Below are 27,353 nucleotides of genomic sequence, written 5' to 3'. Positions count from 1 at the left end.
TACACCAGTTGTTGTGTCAACTCACCGTTTTCTCTGATTAAATGAAAATAAAATATAAAACTGTCTTTAAAACTGTTAGTTAACCCTTATATCTTTCCCATTCACAAACAAATCAGAAAGGGGCCCAGAAAGATTTAAACAAAATGATGTAACAAAGAGCACAAGACAACAAAGAAACAAGATACCCGATGAAATTAAATTAAAACCTGTCTTTAAAACTGTGAGTTTGTCCTTATATCTATAAAATAAAAATGGTGGAATAAAGGGAGGGGGGGGGGGGGTCTTGATATAAACATGAATGAATGTAGCAATGTCTAAAGAAATGTGTCTTTGTCATTTATTAAAAATCATGTTAAATGTAAACTAGTATGTACATTTATGTTTTCTGCATCTGCCTGCCAGGAACAAACCCAGCACCTTTGCAAAACGGCCAAAACTCTCCACTTTCTGAGGCTAAAATTGTCAAACAAATTTTCAGGAGGTGCACACTCGACTTGACTGCACTACCTAATGGGCTAAGAAATGCATCCCATTCATCTCACTGTCAGTACACAAAAACACACTGTATTGCATTATTGTACGGAACACCACTTGAGACACATTGTCTTATTTATGGGACATTTTACTCAAAGCCTAGGCCTAAGTTTATGAAACATATTTGTTTCGAAATATGCATGTCGCCTGATTCTAAAAACTTTATTGATATTACAGTTTTATTTTCTGTTAATGCATGATTTTCTGTAAAGCTGCTTTGAAATGATGTGTTGTGAAAAGCGCTATACAAATAAAAATTACTTGACTTACTCCAAAAAGACAAATGCTCTATCTAGACTGCTGTCATGTGATCTGGTTTATGCTTTTTTATTGTGTTGGAAAATAAATTCTATGTAAAAAATATTTATTACCATTCAAGTTGAATGAGAGGTTTTATTGAAACATTCTGGCATCTTTCACTGACAGAACACATTTGCTTTGAACATATCTGTGTCATCTTGAATTCCATGGCCTGTGAGAGGATACCTTCAACACTGCAGCAGAATGTCTTTGTGTATTCATTCTCTTCAGATGTGCCAATCTGATGGATGGTCCCTCAGTTTGATTCTGTCAAACACTTGGGGGAAAAGTGCATCTGTCACCCGCTGTCAGCTAAAACTGTGCTTTCAAATATAACATGACAACAAGGCCTACTGAGAAACCAATAAAGAGTCATGTGTAGTTGTAATGTTTTATTGATTTGTTAACAAATGCAAGCAGAGCACATTTTAAAGAAATAGTTCACCCAAATATGAAAATTCTGACCTCATTTACTTGCCCTCATGTTGTTCCAAAACCATATGACTTTATTTCTTTTACAGAACATAAAAGATAATTTAATGACTAATTTGTTTTGTCCTGTTGGCTGAATTTAATACAATGGCAGCATATAGAGAAACACTTTAAAGCTTAATAAAGGACCCGGAAGTGTCATAAAATTAGTTCGTGTGAATTGTGCATCATGTTTCAAGTCATGACATTTGGTCATAAGATTTGCAAGAATCAATGAGGTTTAATGTTATCTACGTAGCCGCTGTATTTGTTTTGAGAGTGAATAAAAACTTTAATGTCATTCTGTTCATCATACAAAGTGAACGTATGCATTCAGAAGACTTGGAATACGAAGCACAGGTCGCATGGACTACTTTGTTCTGCCATTGTGTTTAATTCAGTAATTTAATTAGAATAAAATTATCCCTTTTGTGTTCTGAAGACGAACACAGAAATCGTCATACAGGTTTGGAATGAAATGAAATGGTAAATGGTGACAGAACTTTCATTTTTGGGCAATCTAATGGGCACACAGTTTTTGGAAGGTCCTGAGAGAGCTTCCCAGTGCACCTGTAACACACATACCAGCAAATAAACATGTTCGATATTGACATGAAAATCAATTTACACCTTACCAAAGCTAATCTCAAGCTCACAAAGCAAGACGCCTATCCTAATAATGGTTTTGACATCAAATCCCATGCGCTGTAATATGTAAATCCTGAAAGATATCCCACAAAAGAATACAGTTACAAGTCTGGGCTTGTCTGCATTTTTTTAAATCTAGTGTTCCCATAAGAACTGAACACACATGTCAGTACGACTCTTTAGTGCATCTTTTTATTTATTAAAAAAAAAAATTATAAATAAAAAAAATAGCTATATACTCAACTGCAGCTCACATATAGATAACATTTGATTAAGTCTTCCTAAAATGCACATGTGGAATCCGTTACAATTAGATAAGCCATGGTCTGTGTATTAAGGAAGGTGATCAATGACTTGACTACAGTAGTTTATTAATCATGACTACATAGTAATATATGAAGCATCAAATAAAAGTTAATTACTGAGTTGTTGTTTTTTTTTATTTTTTTTTTGTCTTTTTTCTAGTTGTGTGACAATATCTCAGCTGTTTTCAAAACAATGTTGTCAGTCCCGCCTTACAGGTAAAAGAGCCAATCACCTTTTAGATACAGACATCGCCTGTCAATCATCTTGAGAATGTGCACATAAATTAGCTATACATACTGGGAAAATATATATTTTTTTAGAGTATTCTGAGGTAAAGAATCACAATTTATGATACCAGCATTGTCAGATTTTATTGCTGATTTAAAGCAACTTTGATCGTAATCTTGACCAACTGTTTTGAGATTCCAGTGTTTCCCCATTCAAGTAGATAGGAGCTGCACTGGCATTAATGGAAATTGTCTCCCAGGAGTGTTCCAAAGATGTCCGCCAGTGCACTGACTTGCTAGAAAGACTTTGCTGTGCTACAGAATAATTTTTTGTAGCGAATTAGAGTAATTAAAAAAAAAAAAAAAAAAAAATCTGCTGTTCATTAATATTTATTTATTTATTTTTTTTCAGTTATGCAAACTATTGTGCTTTCTAGTTTTATTGGAGGTGTAAAAAGTAGTTTCTCCAACAAAAATCTTTTTTTTTTTCTTCTAATACATGAACTGAATCTGAACACAGCAAGATTTCATTCAAATATATGCATCCAAAACACTCAAATATGACTTGTTTTCAGAAGTACCAGCATTGTTAGCATCACTTATAACCCTTTTCTGTGCCTTACTGACATGAATCTTCACTTGTTCTGTTCCTCTTATTTTGGTTTACCTTTGTTCTCTGTAGCTAATGATCAGAACATGTCTGTCTTTCACAAGATGACAAGCAAAACACAGAGCAAGCTGTTTTCCCAGAAAAAGTATAGGCTAGTGATGTTTTGATGTTCCTTTAAAATACATTGTGATTGACTTTTGGATTTGGGTTAGATGCAATAAAATACACTATATTTTAAACTTTCCTCAAATAATCTTGATCGTTTGCACATTTCCTTGGCAAACTAACAATTTTGTATACATCCTTGCAAATTTGTGTGTATGCCTTTTTTGATCACATAAGTATGATTGAATGAAAACAGGCTTGTACTGTGTCAAAATTCAGAAGTGTCTCAGCAATGTGTTGATAGAAATTTAAGTTGCGTTGCATCTTGATGTATCTGGTGTCTGACAAGATGCAATGAATTCTAAACACAGATTTGCCATATAGAGAGCTAATGTCCTCCTTCAGCTCTGCCCGAAGCTTTAATCTGATATTTAAGTATTCAAACAGTGCTGAACTTATCCATAATTCAATTGTTGCAAGCATATCTCTACACATGCATTCATCTATCTCCCCCTGATAACTAAAGTGAAAAAAATAACAACTTAGAGGTCGTAAGAGGCCTGTGAGATTGAAAGAATGAATAATGAACTTGTCTACTTTAAACAATCCTCCTTTTCCTCTCATTTTAAAAGCCTGCAGCAAAATTCCTAGATTGTCATTTGTCAGCGGACGGTCTAACTGTCAAGCGGCCCATCTATTTCTGTAGTGGCCTTTATCTTTTTACCAGCCCTGCTTCGCTGACTGCGTAATCATTATTTTTCAGAAAAACAGTCACTAGTGGAAGTACTAAAAATTTCTTATTAAATGCCCCATTACAGTGATATACTGTAAGCGAGTTACAGAGTTTGTGATTCAGCAAATAGTTTTCTCCATTAAATAAATAACACTTCCAGCCTCCTAGAGTGGAAGATTTTGTTAGTTCCTATTACATCTTGAACAGCTGTTTTTGTGCTGTGGTGGAAAAAAAGGTATGGCACTAAGGTGCCCTAGAGTCAAGGACAAACTGAATCATTTCAGTATGCAATCAACAGTATTGGGAGGGTTACTTTTGAAATGTATTCCACTACAGATTACAGAATACATGCTGTAAAATGTCATTTATACCATGGGTCTGTTGAATGCTTGATTCTGATTGGTTCACAGATGTTCTAAGGTGTACAATTATTTTTTAAGTAAACGCATGGCTATAAAGTATTTCCAGGTCTTGACAGCATAACGGTTCCATTTCATTTTGCCAAATTATTTCAGTTATTTCAAAGAGCCCTACAAACTACAAACACAAAATAACAATATAAACAAAGTCATTGGTTCAAGTAAATCAGTTAAGAATGTCAAACAATGTCTAAAATATCCAACATTTATTTCAATTTAGTTTAAAAAGAGCCCTTGCGCTCCCTCGTCTCCCCCGCACTTATACACACACAGGCGCAGGCACGCACGCACACACCACACACACACAGAGACTAGAGAAAAATAGAGCCGCACCCCTGCGAATTGATCAATAAAACAATTTCTTATTTTCCGAAATAACTTTTAATGTTTCAATACATTTTGCCCTAATCAGCCTCACGTAGCTGTAGTGTAAAACACTCCGCTAACCCCCAACCCCCGTTTTGCTTACACACACACACACACACAGAGAGAGAGAGAGAGAGAGAGAGAGAGAGAGAGAGAAGCAGCACAAGCCTCCATTGCTGGTTCTAACATGATGTTTTCAAATTAGCAACGAAGACTTGAGCTGTATTAAAGCAAGACGCACTTGGACAATACAACAGGTTCTATATTATCTGAGATATTTCCAAGGGCCAGTGGTGGCCCAGCGGTTAAGGCTCTGGGTTACTGACCAAAAGGTTGGGGGTTCAAGCTCCAGCACCACCAAGACACTACTGTTGGGCCCTTGAGCAAGGCCCTAGACCCTATCTGCTCCAGGGGCGCTGTTTCATGGCTGACCTGGCACTCTGACCCCAGCTTAGTTGGGATATGCTAAAACAACTGCATTTCATTGTCTCAGTACCTGTACAATGACAATAAAGTTTAATCTAATATCTGTGGGAAAAACACTCGAGGACACAAATTATACCCGTAACGAACACACTTGAGGCCAAAACATACTTGTGAAAGAAAAACAGGGTCATCATGTCATGTCATCTTCTGCTTCTCAGTAGGGATACAAAAAAGTTGTTAAGGTTAATAACAGGAATATACAGATTTTGAAGCGATATTACTTCTGATGAGAGCTGCAACAATACAATACAATGCATAATTTAATATTTGAAAGATGGACGACCACAGAGAATGTGTCAGTTAGGCATGTTGAACGTCACTTATGTCTTTCGGAGCATGATAGTTAAAACTAAAATCTCAATTGTTTAGACTTATTTCTATTTGTTCTAAGATTGTGGGCCAAATGCTTGAGCCAAGTTTTGTACATGTTGTACATGACAAAAATTTTGTCTCTGACAGATAAAATTATGTCTAACACTTCTCATATTTTGTATGAGGAATATCAACTTTTGCCATCAAACAGATGACTTAGAGTAACATATGCTAGAATGAACAGATTACGGAAATCTTTTGTTCATCAATCAGTAAAATTAATAAATCAGAATTGGGGGTCTAAGTAGGCCTCGGGTTTCTGAAAAATATAAGGACTAAATCAATGTACTGCAGCTGGTTGTGCAATTACATACTGATATGTGGGTTTTGCATCAAGTGGTAATTATTGTACTGTGTTTATAATTTGACATGGATGTGTATTGATGTGAATTAATGTGAGACAGTAAACGCAGTGTGATGCGAGACAATTTTTGGAAGAGATTCCAACAATGAAGTGGAAATTGAATTGAATGATCACCAGTTGTGGCCCGATTAAAGTGTATACATGTGTAACAGTAGCCAGCTGGTATGTGATAGCTGTGTGGTATGTGTAAACCTCACTGCCCTTAAGAGGCACACTAGTGACTGACGCTAGAGGCTGTAGCTGACATCAGTTTGAATCCCACTTGGAGCAGGCCGTGCAGAACCAGTTACAGTGGTGCCGTGACCCGTATGGGTGTGAGGTTTAGGAGGGTGAGTGCAAAGTGAGCCAGCTGTTATGTGATAACTGTGCTGTATGTGTAAACCTCACTCCCCTAGCTTCAAGAGGTGCACTAGCGACTAACACTATAGGCTGTAAACTTTAGCCTCCGTGTTAGCACGCCCGCCTCCCATGCCAATTGACAATCGGAGTGGGTCGAGCAGGACAGGTTACACATGCTGGACGAAGCTGAGTTTCAATTGCTTTATCTAGGTCTGTTAGTCAACTTTTTCACACCTACATAGATAATGCAGTTGTAGCTTGGCTTACAAAGTGCTTGCATTACATTTTAAATAGGAAAATTACTGTTTTAGTCTAAATTACATCTGACTTTTAAAGTACATGTAAATGTGCTGACTGAGATGAATGGGAGTGCCGAAGGATAGCTTTTTCCAGGTATTGAAGACCTATAATAAAATATATAAAAAATATATCTTTATATTTATATTTAATATTAATCTGCCAGGCATTCAAGAAATGCAGTGTATAAAATAATTTTCTTGATAAAAATAAGCAACATGCAGCAGGTTATTCCAATTGATGTTAGCACAACTTATCAAGTTACTAATGTTCAGTCTTCAAATATTCCTGGAAGAAAATCTCTAGGTTGGATTTACTTATTTTAGCCTGACTGTGTGTAATAGCATTGATTTGTAACAAGAGCAAGGCATGAAGGGAAAGATTAAACCCAAATTATTTTGCTCTTTTTCCTCACATAGAAATGGCAAACAAGAATGTACAATCAAGCTGCTCTCTTGGAAGGTGCACACAAAGGCCAAATAAGACATAAGACACAAAGTGAATCATCGTCTCTGTCCATTTTCTTCCCAGAGACAACGCTTTTATTTTTAGTTTAAGGACTGAAAAAAAAAAAACATCAAGCTAACCACAATGGCCGTCAATGATTTAAAGTTTTAGTGGCTGCATGTGGCATTGGCTGACCTTTTAAAAACAAGTTGTGAGAACACAGCAGTGACTAATGTTTGTGTAGTTGTTCTTTGACATCACACACTTCCAGGTGAACGTCTATAAAGGTCAAACATGAAAGCACAGGTTAATATCATTCACTCTGAAGCACTTTGTGATTTTGAGTCACACTGTTTGTAAAGCTGAACCATGACCGGAGCGGTTAATGCATAGGTAATGGGGGTGTCACCTAGGCAGGATGCAGGAAAGTGGCAAATCCAATTGGGTGGTACATAATTCAGCTGGCAGAGGGTTTCCTGTGGCAAATGCTCTCACAACAGCAACCCCCCTGGCTCTCTGCTGGAAGCACATAGAGAGCAAAACCATAAAATGATTTAATTAATTATTCCGTTAAATAATATTAAGTAAAGCTCATCGAGTGCTTTTTTATTTTTGGCCTAGTTTGAATGTTACCTCTAAAATAGTCTTTTTGTTAGGCTTGTAGTCCAATGCAGTGGAGCAAGCAACTAAATTTTGCTCATTGCATCAGTAAGGTTTGTGATATTTAATCTTGAGGCAATTAAAGGAATTATCTCTCTTGTAAAATTTAAATGCAAACACAAGCAGAAATGCAGAATAATTAGGCACAGCTCCTAAAGCACTCAAGAGGTGAATCAGTGATGAATCAATCATGATCAGTGATTCAATTCATACATCCATGGATAACAAATTAATTTGATTGATTTAGGATTGAGTTAAACAAAATCAGTCAAATTAAACTGTGTTACATAAATAAATGGATGGTAATGAGAAGATGTATAGACTACTGCAGTTGCCTTGTTCATAAGATATAGGCTATTATTTTCCCTGACTGGAATATGTAGCATGTTTTTTTGTTTTTTTCCCCTTTTCTCCCCAATGGAATGCCCAATTCACAATGCGCTCTAAGTCCTCATGGTGGCGTAGTGACTCGCATCCATCTGGGTGGTGGAGCACGAAGCTCAGTTGCCTCTGCGTCTGAGGCTGTCGATTGGCATATTTTATCATGTGGCTTGTTGATAACGTTACCGCAGAAACATAGCGAGTGTGGAGGCTTCACACTATTCTCCGCAGCATCCACGCACAACTCACCACACGACCAACTGAGAACCGTATTATAGTGACCATGAGGAGGTTACATCATTTAACTCCACCCTCCCTAGCAAATGGGCCAATCTAGTTGCTAAGGAGACCTAGCTGTCACTCAGCATGCCCTGGATTCGAACTTGTAACTCCAGGGGTGGTAGTCAGCATCTTTACTCGCTGAGCTACCCAGGCCCCCTCAATTTGCTTGTTGTGTGAAGTTTAGCAGTTAGTAGTTAGATCTGCTCAACATTTTAATAAGAGAAATTATATTATTCAAAGACAGATGTGCAGACATCAAAGGGAAAACAATGTTTTTTGACGTGCGTAGCAAAGGTCTATAGTAATAGGTTTGACTGTGAGCTACATAAATAATTTTAGATTCTCTCAGCATGATAACTGTACAAAGCACATAACTGTTATTTCCAATAAATGTAACATTAACTTGGAACACAGCAGTTGTTGTCTACTTACAACAACTTAGAAAGCTGGAATAAACACCTCCAAGCTATTTTGTCTCCAGTTTAAGATTTTGTACAAGCATCAAAATCTGATTTGAGGCATTCTCTGAGGTGAAGCGTTATCCAAAATCATATAAGGTAAACTTAGTAAGGCCAAGGCTAGCCGACAAAGCTGCAACACTCCCCAAAATAAGGAAGACAACATGTGCTTTCAAACAAGAATCTTCAAAGTGGGTGGGGAAATGAGAAAACAGAGCATATAGTTTTTACTGTATCTACGACCATATTTACACCTGGTATTAGGATGCATCCCAGGTGATCCGATCACACATCTCTGTTTACACCTGGTTGGTTAAATGCATCTCCTGTGACCACTTGTGAACGGATTTGAAAGGGAGGGTTTGATGACGACATACATCAATCAATATTCAATGTATTACTGCATGACATTAAAGCGCAACAAAGTCATAAAAGACCAAGAAAAGCATTAAAAATGGCATGTTAAAAAAAAAAAAACAGTGTGCTATTTCTCCAAGGTCCAGCTGAAATTTAATATAAGCATAAAAGCAAAGTTGAGCAGAATTGTCCCTTACATTAGTGGATTACCTGTGTTAACCTGAGCTGCAGATGTTCAAGCTTCTTATAAGTATCCCTGCATGTTGTTATCAGACACACTGAAGAAGAGCCGTGAAGTTCTCATGCTTGTGTGTATATATATATATATATATATATATATATATATATATATATATATATATATATATATATATGCACTTTTTAAAATTTTACGATTGGTTTGTTATTTCCTTTTAAAGCCACTTGTAACTGACAAAGTTGAAACTCTTTTTTTAGTGCAGTGGTTCATTGACAGGTGAGAGGAGACTGCTGGGAAGCATACAGTAGGTATTAGCACTTGCACCACAAATGTGATGCTGTCAAATGCATCACATTCTTATGTGTTATTTGTGTTCCGATCAAAATATTTTAGGCACCATTTAGACCTGTATTTAGCGCTGGTCACATGTGATAGGATCACCAAAAACACATCTTAATACCAGGTGTAAATGGGGTCTACATCTGGTTCTAGCTTCTATCTCACCCTCGGTTTTGAAAAAAACAAACAGGCAAATGCCAAAGCCTAAACTAAACACTCTACTTAGTGTTTAGTTTAAAGTTTGGATGCACTCTGTTTGACTGAAACCTGATTTAAACCGGATTAATATATCAGTTTAATCCGGTTTAATCTATTAATCTACTCCCCCAGGTTATTGTTAAAAACATGAGCCTCATCTGAAGTGTCGAGGAGGAGGTGTTGCTACAATTTACAGTGAAAATGTAGATGTTACTTAGAGAAAATGTAAGTCTTATGAACTAATAATGCTTAATGTGACACCGTCAAAAATAAATAAAAAAGTATTTTACCCTTGCTACAGTATATAAATCACCCGGGCCTTATTCTGATTTCCTTGTTGAATTTGCTAATGTTTTACTTTGGATTTGTTACTGTAGATAGAGCTTTAATTGTTGGTGACTTCAGCATTCACATAGATAATGAAAATTACACATTGGGATTAGGGTTGTGCCGATGGACGATATCATCGTCCATCGTGATGGCTGACCAACATCACGATGTAGAGCCACCATCGTGATGCCACGCCCCCTTTTGCGAGTCTTGCTAGTGTGACTCACTAATCCTAGTCTCTTCTATAGTTAACCTAAAAACTTTGCAGGGATTGCTCTGTAAATTAAATTGAGAATATAACTAATGCATATATGCTATTTTAAAAACTGTAGTATATGCCAGAGGCGTGACATGTTAGTCTGTGAAAATACCGTGTCAGGCAGGCTACACAAATATTGATCTTGACATTGTTAGCTTTTTGTCTTTTTTTTACATGTCTTACACTGTACATTTAGATTAAAATATGTTATGTTGTAGGCTACAAGAAAATAGCCTTTATTAATTAATTATTAGTAGTTGCAGTGTCTCAGAAAATCTTGCTCATTGTCACATAGCTCTTGTATACACTGAAGCGGCAGTTTAAGATAAACCCAGACCAGCGAACGTCAAATAACTTTTGTCTGGTTAATACTTTTAAAGAAAAATTTCCTTGGCCATAAATCCATAATGTCAAATCAAATGAAAGAAACAAGGTGAATATGAATAACACACATTTGTTAAAACATAGAAGAACAACAAATAAAGAACAAGAAAACGGAACAACGCTCAGACCGAAACTCGGCATTAACATTTCACTTATAATTAGCAGCGCAAATAACTTCAGCACAGGCTACAAAATAAATTATGTTATTGAAATATTGTAAAGTGGTCATATGAACTACACAAATGAACGTTTAAAAGATTATATGCAAAATCGAATAGCTCCGCAACGGATGGCGAAAAATGCGTAAAGAAGTCTAATATCTTTCACCATAGACCATGTTTAAATTTCGATGTTTCTGGCCAGAAATACCAACATATTCACTTTATCTGGTTTTAATAAGCTGCGGATTGGAGTAACTACACTACCCGCTGTGCTGAAGACCCGCTCTGATGGAGTACTGGTAGCACATATGCACAGATATTTCCGTACTAATCTTGCCATGAACGGAAACCTTTTGTCGTTCGTTTACACCAAGTCAGCGGGTCCTCTTCCCCATCAATGGCCATTTCCTGCAGGTACATGGTCATTTCTGCCTCGACCTTTTGCTCATCAGCGAGTAAAATAACGAAATTATAGTTTTTAAGTGGAAAATAGTATTTATGTAAAGAGATATATTAAAATAAATAGTGCACAACTCTTCTTAAGTGAAAGCTAAAAAAAGAAAATGCTTCACGTGTCGTGCAACCTACTGATAAAGCGCCGACGAGTCATTAGTTGGGTTAGTAAAATAACGAAATTATAATTTTTCATATAATTTTTGAAAATTATATGAAATTATATAACCCCCCACCGGCGATATCATCGTCCATCGCGATGTTTTACTGTCAACATCGTCAACTGCCAATTTAGGTGACATCGCCCAACCCTAATTGGGATTAGCATTTATCAATATTCTCAACACTCTTGGAGTTAGACAAAATGTAACAAAACAAACTCATCGCCATAAACGTGCTAGATTTAATTCTGTCATATGGAGTTGATGTTGATAATATAGAAATTCTGCCGCAGAGCAATGGCATCTCGGATTATTACCTCGTCTCTTGTATGCTGTGATCAGCTAATGTTACTCAATCTACACCAAGCTATCGTTGAACTATTAGGTATTAGGTAGAACTATTCATTCAACCACTAAAGATCACTTCACTAATAATCTTCCAGATCTATCTCATACACTCAGTAAAAACCAAAGCCTAGAAGAACTTGATGGAATAACAGAAAATATAAATACAGTCATTTATAGCACTCTTGATAGACCCACCCCCCTCGACTAAAGAAAATTAAAGTAAAAAGCCCTGCACCACGGTACAATGGTCACACTCATGCTCTCAAGAGAGCAGCTCAGAAAATGGAGCGCAAGAGGAAGAATACAAAATTAAAGGTATGTCGTGGTGCATGGAAAGATTGTGTCTGTAGCTACAGACAGACACTAAAAGATGCCAGAACAGAATATTTTAGCAAACTCCACACCAATAACCACACCAATCCTATGTATTTATTCAGTACTGTGGCTAAATTGTTTAGGAATAAAGCCTCAACAGAACCAGATATTCCGTTCGCAGCACAAGAGTAATGACTTCATGAATTTCTTTACATATACAATTTTAATAATCAGAAATTACATTGGAATTATGCATTCATCTGTCATAGCACCTCAACAAACAGTGTCTCGTAATTTTCCTCATATGCAACTTCAATCCTTCACTGGCATAGGTCATGAAGAGCTAACAAAACTTAGCGAAACATCAAAAGCCACAACATGCTTGTTAGATCCAATAACAACCAATCTCTTAAAATAGGTATTCCCTGTAATCTCTGAACCTCTTCTTAATATTATTAACTCCACACTATCCTTAGGACATGTCCCAAGAAACTTTAAAATGGAAGTTATCAAACTGCTTATGAAGAAGCCACAACTTGATCCTGGAGAACTGGCTAATTATAGACTGATTTCAAATCTCCCGTTTATGTTGAAAATACTAGAAAAGGTAGTATCCTCCCAAATATGTTAATGTCCACAGAGAAATAGTATATATGAACAATTTCAGTCAGGATATAGGCCTCATCACAGTACAGAGACTGCACTTATCAGAGTTACAAATGACTTTCTCTTATCATCTGATCGCGGCTGCATTTTACTTCTAGTGATTTTAGATCGTAGTGTTGCCTTCGATACGATAGATCAAGATATTCTCTTGAATAGGCTAGAGAATTATGTTGGCATTTGTGGAGTTGCATTAGCATGGTTTAGGCACTATTTAGCAGACTGGTACCACATTGTCTATGTAAATGCGGAATTATCAAACCAAACAAAAGTAAAGTATGGAGTGCCACAGGGATCTGATTTAGGGCCTCTGCTTTTCTCCTTGTATATGCTTCCCCTGGGAGATATTATCAGGAATCGTGGAATAACACTGTTATGCCAATGATACCCATCTTTATATTTCTTCAAAACCTGATGATATTTCAGGTTTGTATCAATGATATAAAAGATTGGATGGTCAGAAATTTCCTTCTACTCAATTCTGACAAAACAGAGGTATTAATTATTGGACCAAAAACCTCTAATAATAAGCTGCTAAAATAAAATTTGACTCTTGATGGATGTACTGTTACATCATCTTCAACAGCGAATAACTTAAGTGTTATATTTGTACCAAACTGTCCTTTGAAAATAAAATTATCAATGTTTGTAGAACAGCATTCTTTCACCTAAGAAATATTGCTAAATTATTTTTTTTGTATACAATGTATAGTGTGCTCTCGATCACCAGTATTGATTTCTTATGTCATCCCTGTGCCAATGAATACAACAACATGCTTGTATGTATTCTGTTTATGATACTATTTGGCCCATATTTGCTACAATTTGCTACAATTGCTGATGCAAACAACTTATTATTCTCAACAACTTATTATTCAGGACAACCTGTTCTTCCTGTTCTGCAGGACAGTTTCCTATTTTGTATCAGGATGTGTCGACAAACTGCCAGTTTTAGAAATGTGTTTCTTGTATCTGTACTCTCTGTCCTAAGCCCTCACGTATCTCATATGAAATATGTATGTCATGTTCATATAAGGTAAATAAGGATTTTATTGGTTAGTCTAGTGGAAGTGTTACTTTGCTGAACAATATATAATGATGTGTTGAACAATAAACGTCAGAGAATGATATGATATACTCAAGTGTGTGTGTCATTTCTCCCCTCATGAGGATCCAGAACGAAAACAGCAACTGCAGATCTGAATTGATATTTAAGGGGCACTCCTAACATTCCTTGCAAGCCCTTAAATTAAAATTTGCAATATTTACTCACCCTCATGACACTCCAGATGTGTATGACTTTCTTTCATCTGCTGAACTCAATTGAAGATTTTTAGAAGAATTTCTCAGCTCTGTAGGTCTATGCAATGCAAGTGAATGGGTGGCAACATTTTAAAGCTAAACAAGATCACATAAGTCTGCATAAAAGTAATCCATAAGACTCCAGTGGTTATATCTGTATCTTCAGAAGCGATGTGAGAGGTGTCAATGAGAAACAGAGAAACAAATCACCTTCACATTCTTCTTGTGTTTTTGGTGATTCACATTCATCTCTGCATATCGCCCCCTGCTTGGCAGAGAGAAGAATATCTAGCAAAAGTTTCTCACCCACACCTATCATATCACTTCTGAAGATATGAATTTAACTACTGGAGTCTGGATTACTTTTATACTGCCTTTTATACAGCATTACAATTTTGGCCTACAGAGCTGTGTTGGGATGTTTAATACTACATTACCCATAAGGCTTTGGGGAGTGTATGACGTAAGGTGTGCGACTCGAGTGGTGAGTGTTGTGAGATGCCGGAAGTATTGCACATGGTATTGAGTGAGCTGTTGCTCTCAATAAATCATAATAGAACATTTACCTTGTGTGAGCGTATATGTGACATGGTGTCAGAAGTTTGTCGTACCCGCTAACCAAACTAAAAGGGATGTCGTTGTTTCAAGCTCCAGAATCGTTCGATTTTAGCCAGCCCTCCACATGGCCTCTGTGGATCCAACGCTTCGCGCGATTTCGGATTGCTACAAAGTTGGATAAAGAGGATGGTGGCGTTCAAGTAAACTCACTGCTATACGCTATGGGGATGGAGGCAGAGACAATATTCGCCTCGTTTCGGTTCGCGGAGGCCACCCATTCCAGCGATTATCAGCAGGTAGTGGACAAGTTTAATGAACACTTCATACCGCGCAGAAATATAATACATGAACGTGCAGTCTTTCACCAACGGTCGCAAAAGACTGGTGAATCAGTCGAAGCTTTTGTTAGAGGACTGTATGAGCTGGCGGAGCATTGTGAATTCGGAGCACAGAGAGACGAACACATTCGCGACAGACTGGTTATTGGAATAGCCGACCGTGGTGTGTCACAAAGACTTCAGATGGAAAGTGATTTGACACTTGAGAGAGCCGTGCAGATGGCACGACAGGCAGAGCTCGTAAAAACGCAAAATTCGGCAGTGGCGATGTCCGTTGAAGTGGCAGCGTTGCAGCAGCGGCATAGAGGTAAACACCGCGATACTTGTAAGAGAATAAACAAGAAGGGACAGCACGGGGATAAACAAACAGAAGATAAACTGTGTTCACGTCGCAATAGATGTCATGGGCCACGTGACTGCCCCGCATATAATAAGCAATGCCGTAAATGCAGTAAACTCGGACACTTTGCTGCTGTCTGCCAAAGCAAGGCTGTGAGAGCTGTACAAGTGCGATACAGCGATAATGATGACTGTGAAGCATACTTTCTGGGCACTATTGAGAAAAGTGATTCAGAGTCTGACTGGCTGGTGAGTCTTCCTGTGTGTGGTAAAACAGTAACCTTTAAAATCGACACGGGGGCTGACATCACGATTATGTCCAATGACACTTACCAAAGTCTGCCACAGCGCCCTCCGTTGAACAAAACTGCAATACAGCTTAACAGTCCTGGTGGCAATGTGAAAGCAATAGGAAAATTTTTTGCTGAGACTGAAAGAAATGCAGCTCGTCACCAATTTTGGATTTATGTAGTCGATGGACATTATTCAAATAACCTTCTCAGCAGAAGTGCGGCCTGTGCTATGAGATTGGTAGCCAGAGCAGACCACATTCGGGCAGAAGTATTCGGGGAAATTGGCTGTCTGAACTGCAAGCCGATAAAAATTGAATTGAAGTCAGATGTACAACCCTACAGTTTAGCAACACCACGCAGGGTGCCTTTTCCATTGATCCAGAAGGTTGATGAGGAGCTACAGCGAATGCAGTCCATGCAGATAATACGCGAAGTTACACAGCCCACTGACTGGTGCGCTCCAATGGTCCCAGTAGCCAAGAAAAATGGCAAAGTCAGGATATGTGTAGACTTAAAGTGCCTCAACAAAGCAGTGAAAAGAGAAAAATTCATGCTGCCTTCCCTGGAGGACGTTGCTGTTAAGCTGTCAGGGGCTAAATTGTTCTCAACGCTTGACGCATCATCTGGATTCTGGCAAATCCCGTTGGACTGCAATAGTTCAATGCTTATGACGTTTATCACTCCAAGAGGCAGATTTTGTTTTCAGAGACTTCCCTTTGGGATCACATCAGCTCCTGAGATCTTTCAGAGGGAGATGACCAAGCTGCTGGAGGGACATGAAGGCTGTGTAGTAGTCATGGACGATGTGCTGGTGTATGGCAGAGATCAAGAGAGACATGATAAGAATCTGGAGGCGGTTTTGCAAACAATCCTGGGGTCAGGACTGAAGCTCAATAAAGACAAATGCCATTTCAGTAAGACAGAGCTCCGTTTCTTTGGGCACATCATTAGCAGTGATGGTGTGAAACCCGATCCGGATAAAGTCAAAGCGATTACAGACCTGCCATGCCCCAAAAACATCACCCAACTCCGACAAGTGCTAGGTATGGTAAATTACCTCGGAAAGTTTCTACCTGACTTGTCCACGGTGTTGCACCCACTCAACGAACTGCTCAAGAAAGATTCTGCATGGCTATGGGACACGCAACAGCAGCAGGCTTTTAGCAAAATAAAGGCAATGCTGTCCTCTGCTCCAGTTTTAGCCTTCTATGACGTCACTAAACCTACCATTGTGTCCGCGGATGCCAGCAGTTTCGGACTGGGTGCCACTCTGTTGCAAATCCATGGTGACAAGACACTTCCTATAGCTTTCTGCTCCAGAACCTTATCCTGTGCTGAATTGAAATACTCTCAAATAGAGAAAGAATGTCTGGCTGTGGTTTGGGCATGTGAGCGGCTTTCCTGTTATCTACTGGGCCTGGGTGAGTTTACACTGCAAACGGACCATAAGCCCCTGGTTCCCCTGATTAACACTTATGATCTAGACAAAACACCTTTGCGCTGTCAACGTCTGCTAATGCGCCTGATGCGTTTCAACGTGAAAGCCATCCATGTCCCCGGCAAGTCATTAGTTGTGGCTGATACTCTGTCACGCAACCCCATAACAGAGTTCAGACACCGAAGAGGATGTGCAAGCTTATGTGGAGGCTGTGATTCAGACCCGGCCAGTGTCAGAGCCCAAGTTAAATGCAATTCGTGAGTCCACTTCCAACGACCCGATTATGAGGAAGGTGATGCGCTTCATAGAAGAAGGTTGACCACACCACGTGCCGTCGGAGCTCATAGCTTATCATGCGGCACGAGCATCATTGTCCATTGGGGAGGGACTACTCTTACATGGCGACAGGATCACAGTTCCCACCGCACAACGACGAGAGATCCTTGACCGATTGCATGAAGGTCACCAAGGGCTAAACAAATGTAGAGAACGAGCAAAAATGTCAGTTTGGTGGCCTGGTATCGGGGCGGATCTTTATGCAAAGGTATCTCAATGTGCCTTCTGTCACGAGCACAGACCGACCCAGAGAAAGGAGCCCTTGGTCACCACTCAACTTCCTCCCAGCGCCTGGCACACGATTGGAGCGGATCTGTGTGATTTTGGAGGTAAAAATTATTTGGTGGTGGTGGATTTGTATTCTAGAGACATTGAAATTGCCTATTTACACTCCACTAGCAGCCGCAGTGTGATCACCTCCCTGAAGGGGATGTTCGCAAGATGGGGAATTCCAAGGGAATTACACTCTGATAACGGTACTCAGTTCAGCAGCATAGACTTTGCGGACTTTTGTAAGGGCTGGGGCATCCAGCACACTACTAGCAGCCCCCATTACCCACAGTCCAATGGGGCTGTTGAGTGGGCTGTTAAAACAGCAAAGCATATCCTTCGCCAACCCGACACTCACTTGGCCCTCTTGAGCTACAGGGCTACTCCAATTGCAGCTACCGGTGCAAGCCCTGCTCAGCTAATGTTGGGACGCCAAATTCGCACTACATTGCCTGTTCTTGAGAAAAATTTGCGACCATGTCTTATCAGTCTTGACAAAGTGGCTGAGAAGGACAAACAAGCTAAAGCTGCTTACAAACGCTTCTTTGACAGAAGACATTCAGTCCAGATGCTTTCCCACCTAAACCCTGGAGATCAAGTTCTCTTGAAGTTGGACGGGGTAAGGTGGTGAAGCACACAAAGGAGCCACGTTCCTATTTGGTGCAGACACAAAGTGGAACTGTTCTGAGACGTAACAGGCGTCACTTACAGAGAGTGGGGCCCACAGGAACTGATTCTGCAAAGACTGATATGGAAAGTTTTTCAAAATCCCCACTAAAGCAGAAACCGCATGAGAATTCCACATCTGTCATGAAAGCGGAGCAAGTTCCACTGGACTCTGTTCCTGGTCTGAAAATGACATCTAGTGGCAGGGTAATTAAACTGCCAGTTCGGTATAGAGACTAGTAGTGGATCATATCCTTATTTGTTTAAAGAGTTGTTTATGGTATAATACGGAAAATGTTATTGTTCAGGAAACAGTATTTCTCAGTAGTAGTTAGTAACAGTAGTTCTCATTGATGTGTCTCAAATATTTTGAAGGTAAACTGACTGGAATGTTGTTCTAATTTGATTGTCTTAATAAGTGTTACTTCTCTGTTGTAATGGGTGTTATGTTGTTTTAAAAGGGGAGATGTGTTGGGATGTTTAATACTACATTACCCATAAGGCTTTGGGGAGTGTATGACGTAAGGTGTGCGACTCGAGTGGTGAGTGTTGTGAGATGCCGGAAGTATTGCACATGGTATTGAGTGAGCTGTTGCTCTCAATAAATCATAATAGAACATATACCTTGTGTGAGCGTATAAGTGACAAGAGCAAAAATATTCTTCTAAAAATCTTAATTTATTTTCTGCAGAAGAAAGGAAGTCATACACATCTGGGATGGCATGAGTAAATGATGAGATCATTTTCATTTTTGGGTGAACTATCACTTTAAATTGATAGCTCAGCCATAATTTAATATTCGGTCATCATTTCCTTACCCTTATGTTGTTCCAAACCAGTGTGACCCTTTGTATTTTGTTGAACACAAAATATGTTAGACAGAATGTTAGTGACTGACAGTCTAGGTCACCATTACCTTTCAAAATATGGAGAAAAAAAAAACAACATTCACTGAAAGTAAATTGTGGCTTTGGCAAAAAGTCGGTCTAATATCTCCTTATTGTGTTGCATGGAAGAAAGAACAACATGATGGTGAATGATGACAGAATTCCCATTAATAATAATAATAATAATTCTGTAATACATGTTAAATGTGTATTATGTGATGGAATATAGGGGAGTAAATGTCTATGTCATTTGTGAAAGCCACAAGTTACTCACTACTTGAGTACTCTTTTAATTGGATACTTTCCTACTCTTACTCAATTAATAATATATGTTAGTACTTTTTAAAGTTAAACATTTTTTAGTTATAGTTATTTTTAGTTTTACTAATTATTTGATTTAGTTTTTGGCTTCTCTACCCACCTCTGTACATCACTGCTACACATTGTTTACACAGCTTCAGATTTTAAGACTACAAGTCTAGCCCTTTCCAAAAACTAAAACTCATGGAATCAAATATCCAGAGTTATATTAAGAAATGGCAAGACAAATCAGATAAATGATCTGGCATGATGAAGCAGACACAATTCTTCCATTAAATACGACTCAACATTGCTTTCTCCTACATTGACACTCCAAATAAAAAGGTCACTACAGCTGTTTAGCTCATTTCGCTCTGATAATTGCCATTAAAAAGGCTGCCCAGCTGCCGGCAGACATCCTCTCTTAGTCAGTGAATGACAGCATCCAGTTGAAATGACACATGTAGCCTGTGTAAGTGTGGGAGTCACTCAAATGGAAACGGGTGTAAGGAGCTTAGAAGCATGTCTAATGCAAACTGACTCAGAGACGTTTGACCTCAACAGTAAACAATAAAATTCTAAAGAATCTTAACTTGCCTACAGGCTTGAGGGACTGAGCCTGTGTTCAACCCCAATGAAGCAGTGGATGGTTCTAGCTGGCTCCACTGATGTCACAGAGTGACCATACTTGTTGTTGCATCTTGCATTAGGACAAAAAATTACAAAGGGATACCTGTAAGACAAACAAATCAGAAATTCGATTTTTTTTTTGCAATTCTTTCTCCTTGACAGCAGTGAGATTACATTGAGATCAAATGAAGATTTTTGCTTAAGTCTCCAGCTCCTTGGATGTATCTCCTGAGAAACAATCCCAGTTATTTGACACGTATCCACTATAGTTAAATAATTTTTTTAATAAAACAAATAATCTGAGATGTGCTACCCACATTAATTTATCATCTCTATACTTTTACCATTGTATTATGTTCTACAAAACAAACAAACGACAAAAAAAAAACAAAAAAACATCTGCAACATTTGAAACATTTCCATTAAGTCTCCTAAGAGCAAACTCTTGAGCAATAACATTGTCCTCTGGGCTTATACTAAGAGACAGCTATGGAGTTGTTTTGCATTGCAGAGGCTGTTTGTAAACCTTTATATTATGTTGTATTGGATCACTCGTTATAAATATTCAGAACTATTTTTAATAGCTTTTGTACTACTGGCCCTTCCAAGATTATGGGAACTGAATCATGTCATTGCTGCTAAAAATATATTTTTTAAACTCTCACTGTTGCAAAATCCCAAATGTTTGTTGACTTTCTAAACATGTCAATCTCATGCAAAACAGAAAATTCGGCAAATATCAGAAAACCAATATGTTCTGTTTGTTTAAGTATAATTCTTAGCAATGCAAAACCAGCATTCCTATTAAACTAGTCTATTATTTCTAGTGAGTAATCATTCTCACTCTGAAAGGCCCTAAATATTGCACCCTTCACACACAGGAATTAGGCAGAAGATTAATTACCAACAAACACCTGACCGTCTGAGACGTCTCTAGTGAAAGCTTATATCTACCATCTCTTCTGTGCCTAATTATGGTCTGTCTTTCAATTAGCAAAGTATTTGTGAGCTTTCAGTCTTCACTGCAGTCTTAAAGTTGTTATTCCACATGTCATGCTTATCTTTGACACAGGCTAAACACAGGAGGAAGCTTTTCCAATGGAGGATTTGTACTGTTCGGTGGTTGCACTTTCACAACTCTGGAGGCTTCAGGATGTCTCATATTCTAAACTTTGTCTTGGGTATTTCACCTAAAATGATGTAGAATACATCAAATAAGGCAATTTCAAACATTTCGCCATCCCACTGGGGGGTGGCGGGAGGCACTGTACCGGCACCTTTATAAGATCTGGAGGTACACAAGAAGAGCTGCTGCACTGCAGTACTGTGACATCATTTTTGCATAATTCCCGGTACAGTGTACCGATGAGTAACAGCTCACTCTGAGCACTGGAATTAAGTAAGCCATTCATAGGTTGATTCCCCCTGATAAGTATAAACACTGTGGTTCTGTAGCATTTCAAAATGACAGAGTTTGAGCATCCTAACCAGCCTGATAGAAGCAATTTTTCAACCAATGCTGTGAGCTTGAGGTGTTACTATCTATAACAAATAGAAGACAAAGGGAGTGTTCAACATGTTCACAACGAAAACGTACACGCTGCTTCCGCATGTTCATGTACCCGGAACTCGAGCCCACTCTGTCGAATTACTAGCGAATGACTCCCGTCAGACATTTTTGCATCAATTCAAACATGTTCAACTGCCCCTAAATAGCTACTCATAGCATCTTGTGCAAAAAATCTTGAAGATGCAGGTTCTGGTCCTGTGTAAACCAGGAAATATTTGCGATTACATAAACAATGGTGAACATGATGTTGACTTTATTACAAAATTCAACTAACATTTGGCACCACATTACAGACATTTCACTTCAAAAACACTTCCTCCTTTGGCCACAGGGGGCAGTTCAGTCATGACAACTCTCAAAAAGTTTCACCATGTTAATGTGGGTATGACTAATTGATAGGATTTTGGTCTTGGTGGACTAAATCTGCTACGCTGCTGCTGCGGAGTAAGTACGGAGACTTGCTACTGCTAGAAAATACACAGACATACTGAGTTAAGCATGAGGACATGCTTCTGCTACACAGTTATGCAAGACATACTGCACTGAGCATGTGTAATCATGCTGCTGCTTAAATATACTTTACAAACAATCCCTCAACAAAATAGGGAAGCTACACAAAACTCACATCACAATCCCCATCCCCCACAAAGCAGATTTATCGGCAAAACTTGTGTTCTACTGCTGCTCTTAAGAGCCAATTGTACCGAGTACATGCTAGCTAGGTGTGACTATGGTCATTGGCCAAATTACATTCTATGTGTGAAAATGTGTGTAATTAAGTTATATGTGTGTCTTGGCCTGCTTAGTGACCTTACTTATAATGTATACCTGAACCAGAAAAGCCCATAACTTATCTAACTAGAGACTTAGAGTATCTATGTGTGGATTGATTTAATCTAATGTCCAAAGATAGCTAAGGCTTACCTTGTTAAAGATGTGCTTCTATGTGTCATTGCAAAAAGTAGATCATATCATGCAAGCAGATAGAGGAAGAGCCCCAGCAAACATCTGAGCAAATATCATTTGTAGAGAAATATTTTTTGCAGTCAGTGAAACCGTCTCGGGTTACTTAACTGTAACCCTTGTTCCCTGAAAAAGCGTAAAGAGATGCTGCGCTGATTTAGTGCTTTGGGAACATCTTTTAGGAGTGACAAGCTGAGAATATATGTGCAACACGTCAATGAAATTGACTGGAATTTATAGCCTCTGCTGGTGACATCATCAGGATGCGCCGGTACCAGGGGCTATAAATAGATGAACCACAGGTTCATCGTCAGGTATTTTGTCTGAAGAGCAGACCCGGGACATCCTCAGTGTGACAATGAAGTGCAGTATCTCGTTCCGCTTTTTCAGGGAACAAGGGTTACAGTTAAGTAACCTGATACATTCCCTATCAAAAGCTACACTTTGAAGCTGCGGTGATTTAGCACTTTGGGAACGAGAATACACACGCCGCTGCACTGCGGATGTCTGCACCCCTTACGGTTGTGTAGTTTGTGCCCACAAGGTAGGTAGTTAGATTGAGGATGCAAAATTGCTTTAGCCATTCCTGGTGCAAAATATAACAGGATGGCAAGACAGACAGAGCCTGCAAATCCCCAATTCTTTTTAAAGAAATAATCACCATAAGAAAAACCAACTTGAGAGTCAGAAGCTTATCAGACGCTGACTCTTGAGGTCCAAAGGGGGTCTCAACAAGACCCTCAAGGACTATCGCTAAGTCCCTTGAAGGGATCCTGGTCCTAACAGGATGTCTGAATTGCATGGCCCCACAAACGAAGTGAGCAAGCAGAGGATGTAAGGGCAGCCACATAAACCCTGAGATTGGCGGGGCATGTGCAAGCTGATAATTTTTCTTGATGAAAGTCCAGAACTGAAGCAATCTGCAAGTTAACTGGATCTGCATTATGTGCAACACACCATCTTTCAAAGACACCCCATATATTGGCATAACTTATTATTTTATTATGCATTTGGCATTCTAGTAGAGGGAGCCCTAGCACTTAGAATGGTCTTGATAACTTCAGGTGAAACCCAGTGTCCCTCAGCTGGTACCCTTCAGGGGCCAAACATGAAGGTTCCACAGCTCGGGCCAGGGATGAAATATTGTCCCCTGAGACTGAGACAGAAGTTCCCTCCTCTCTGGAATCGCCCAAGGCAAGCCGTCGAGGTGAGACATTATCTCCGAGAACCATACCCTGTTCGGCCAACGTGGTGCTATCAGTAAGAGGCAGGACCCTTGCTGGCAAACTCTGGCCAGAATTACCGGGGGCAGAGAAACTGGAGGAAATGCATACAGGTGCATTTTGGGCCATGTATGCACCATCGTGTCCAGACAAAGGGGGGCTGGGTGACTCAGAGAGAAGTAGAGGGGACATTGCGCTGTCGGTTGGGAGGCAAAGAGTTCCACTTCGGTTCTGTAAAATCTCAACCAGATTTGTTTCACTACCTTGGGGTGGAGTTTCCATTCCCCCGTCGGTATTTTCTGTCTGGACAGTAAATTCGCTCCCACATTCAGGCATCCAGGGATATAAACTGCTCTGATTGACAGGAGCTTGCCCTGGGCCGAAAGGAGAATCTGCCGTGCCAGTCTGTTCAGCTGGCGTGACCGTAGACCTCCTTGATGGTTTATGTAAGAGACTGCCGCTGTGTTGTTCACCCGCACCAGAACATGGCAGCCTCTCAGATACTGGAGGAAGTACTTCAGGGCCAGAAATACAGCCATCAACTCGAGACAGTTGATGTGCCAATCGACCTGATGACCCTCCCATTCCCCTTGAGCTGGACGACCACTTAAGACCGCTCCCCAGCCCGACAGATAGGTGTCTGTCATTAGCATCTTGAGACAGCAAGACACACCTAGAGTGGGACCCAATGTGAGGAACCGGGTTCTGAGCCACATAGAAAGGATAAGTAGCCTGTGGCGGGTAACCCTTATCTGCCCTTGGAAGAAATTCCATAGCTTTGAGCTACAACTGAAACGGTCTCATGTGCAGAAGGCCCAAAGGAATCACAGAGGATGCAGATGCCTTGAGACCAAGTATTTGTTGATACTGATGAACAGTGTAACCTTGGCCTTGCCTGACTTTGCTCAGTGTATTCTGAATGGTCTCGGTTCGAGCGGGAGACAATTGAGCCTGCATCATGATCGAATCCCATACGATCCCCAGATACGTAGTTCTCTGAGTGGGAGAGAGAACGCTTTTCTTGTCATTGAGTCTCAAACCCAGAGAAACCAGATGAGCTAAGACGATATTCCTGTGCTGTAATGCCAGTTCTTGTGACTGTGCTAGTATCAGCCAGTCGTCTATATAATTCATAATGCGGATGCCCTGAAGTCGCAGAAGAGCCAGTGCTGCATCCATGCACTTCTTGAATGTGCAGGGTGATAAGGCTTGGCTGAATGGAAGAACCCGATATTGGAAAGCTTCACCACCAAAAGTGAACATCAGGAACTTCCTGTGTTGTGGCAGTATTTTTATATGAAAATATGCATCCATGAGATCGGTTGTGACTAACCAATCATGATGTTGGATTCGAGACACGACCGTCTTAACAGTTAACAGTTCACCTTGACAGAGCCTAGAAGGTCTAAAATCGGACTCAATCCCCCATCCTTCTTGGGAACCAGGATGTATCTGCTGCATTAACCTGACTCTCTCTCTGGAAGGGGAACATGTTCTATGGCTCCTTTGACCAAGAGCTTTTGCAGTTTTTTCAACAGTAGATGTGCTTCTTCCGGTTTCACAATAGTGGGGACCATGGCATTGAAACGCACCGGACGGCGAACAAATTTAATTTTATAGCCATTTTCTACTGTCCTTAGGACCCACATGGAAACACCCGGCAGTAGATTTCATGCTGCCAGGTTCTCTGAGATGGGTATAAATTTTGACACTTCCTGTTGAGGGGATGTTGAGTGTTCCGCGTCCTGGACTACGGCAGGAAGCAACAGAACACCCAACATTTCGCTGGAAACCGCTAACTCCCGAAACACCAGAGGTGGTGGGAATGGAGAGGTTTTGTGGGGGTATCGGGAAGGTGCAGGTGGATGTTTCACACGTCCCGTCCTCAGGGGGGCTACCCCCACAAGGCTGGGCACAAGACCGTCAGGACTTTCTCTTTCTGGAGATAATGTTCCTGAGGTCTTGCTTTGTAGGCTGCTGAGGGCGACGAGCTGGTCCCCAGTCCTTACGAGGGGGAGCGCGGTACTCCACACTTTGTTTCTGAGCCTTTTTACTTCTGGAAGGACTGGGATGGGGCTGGGTGGCCAGCGGCCCCTCCCCCTCAGTGCGGCGGTGAAGAAATTGCCTGAAGGCTTCCTCATGGCTCTTCGCCTCCTGAAACCTGGTGATAACTGTGTTCATCGAGTCACCAAACAGGCCAGAAGGTTCAACCATATATGTATCTCTGTGCTGACCAAAGCAGCCATCGACCGGCCAAAGGCGCGAGCCTTCTGTTTGATCACACGGAGCTACCTGCACTCAGGTCCTTCAACAGGTCAGCCTGGTATGCCTGTAACACTGCCATGGTATGTAGGACAGCCCCAGCCTGACCTGCTGCCTGATAAGCTTTCCCCACAAGCGTAGAGGTGGTCCTGCATGGCTTTGTGGGAAGAGTAGGTCTTTTTAATGATGATGCTGAGCCAAGCGAGAGATAACCCGCGAGTGTCTCTTCTACCTGCGGCATCTTCGAATACCCCTGTGCCTCAGCACCATGTGGCGCATCTATTTATAGCCCCTGGTACCGGCGCATCCTGATGATGTCACCAGCAGAGGCTATAAATTCCAGTCAATTTCATTGACGTGTTGCACACATATTCACAGCTGGTCACTCCTAAAAGACATTCCCAAAGCGCTAAATCAGCGCAGCATCAAAGTGTAGCTTTTGATAGGGAACGGCTTGTCTGCAAAACTGAACAATTTAAATATTAGACACAGAGAGAGACACAAGTAGATACCCAAGTAGGCTACCTAATTACACATCAAAGTACAAATCAGTTTACTCCATGCCAAACAGTGGACTTTACATGTCACATGTGAGATGGTCGATTGACTAACAGATCACAAGTTTAAAGAACCTGACACCTTGCACAACATAGAGTTTCATGACTGAACTTTGTTTATTTGTTCAAATTACGGTAAGCACAAACTAATTTCAGTAGCAGAAATTTCGACCAATTGTTGCCAAATTGACAATGTGATCAGTCTGGATTGTTCGGGAAACGTCTTTACAATTCTGTGACATTAGTGGTGCAGAAATTACACACTTTACCTTGCATTACGTGTATATAAATATAAAATGAAATTGAATAATGTAAGTGTAATTTGTAAGTGTTTTCTGACTTTTGCTTGCACTCTTTAGTATCTTGTTAAATCTAAGCACAGTCTGAGACTGAGACATTGTTGAGACATTCGTGATATTACTAGGGCTTGTTCTTAGGGGAAAAATCAT

The 27,353-nt window shown here is 39.9% G+C and overlaps 1 protein-coding gene across 2 annotated transcripts in view; it reads right to left on the bottom strand.

Moving 5' to 3' along the window:
• The window catches only part of LOC127623143 (leucine-rich repeat and fibronectin type III domain-containing protein 1-like protein), a 218,135-nt gene that overhangs the window by 144,744 nt on the left and 46,038 nt on the right, over window positions 1-27,353 (bottom strand). The window lies entirely within an intron of this gene.

Source organism: Xyrauchen texanus, chromosome 29, assembly GCF_025860055.1.
Source record: "Xyrauchen texanus isolate HMW12.3.18 chromosome 29, RBS_HiC_50CHRs, whole genome shotgun sequence".
NCBI classification, from domain to species: Eukaryota; Metazoa; Chordata; class Actinopteri; order Cypriniformes; family Catostomidae; genus Xyrauchen; species Xyrauchen texanus.
This window is presented reverse-complemented; position numbering and strand designations above follow the sequence as displayed.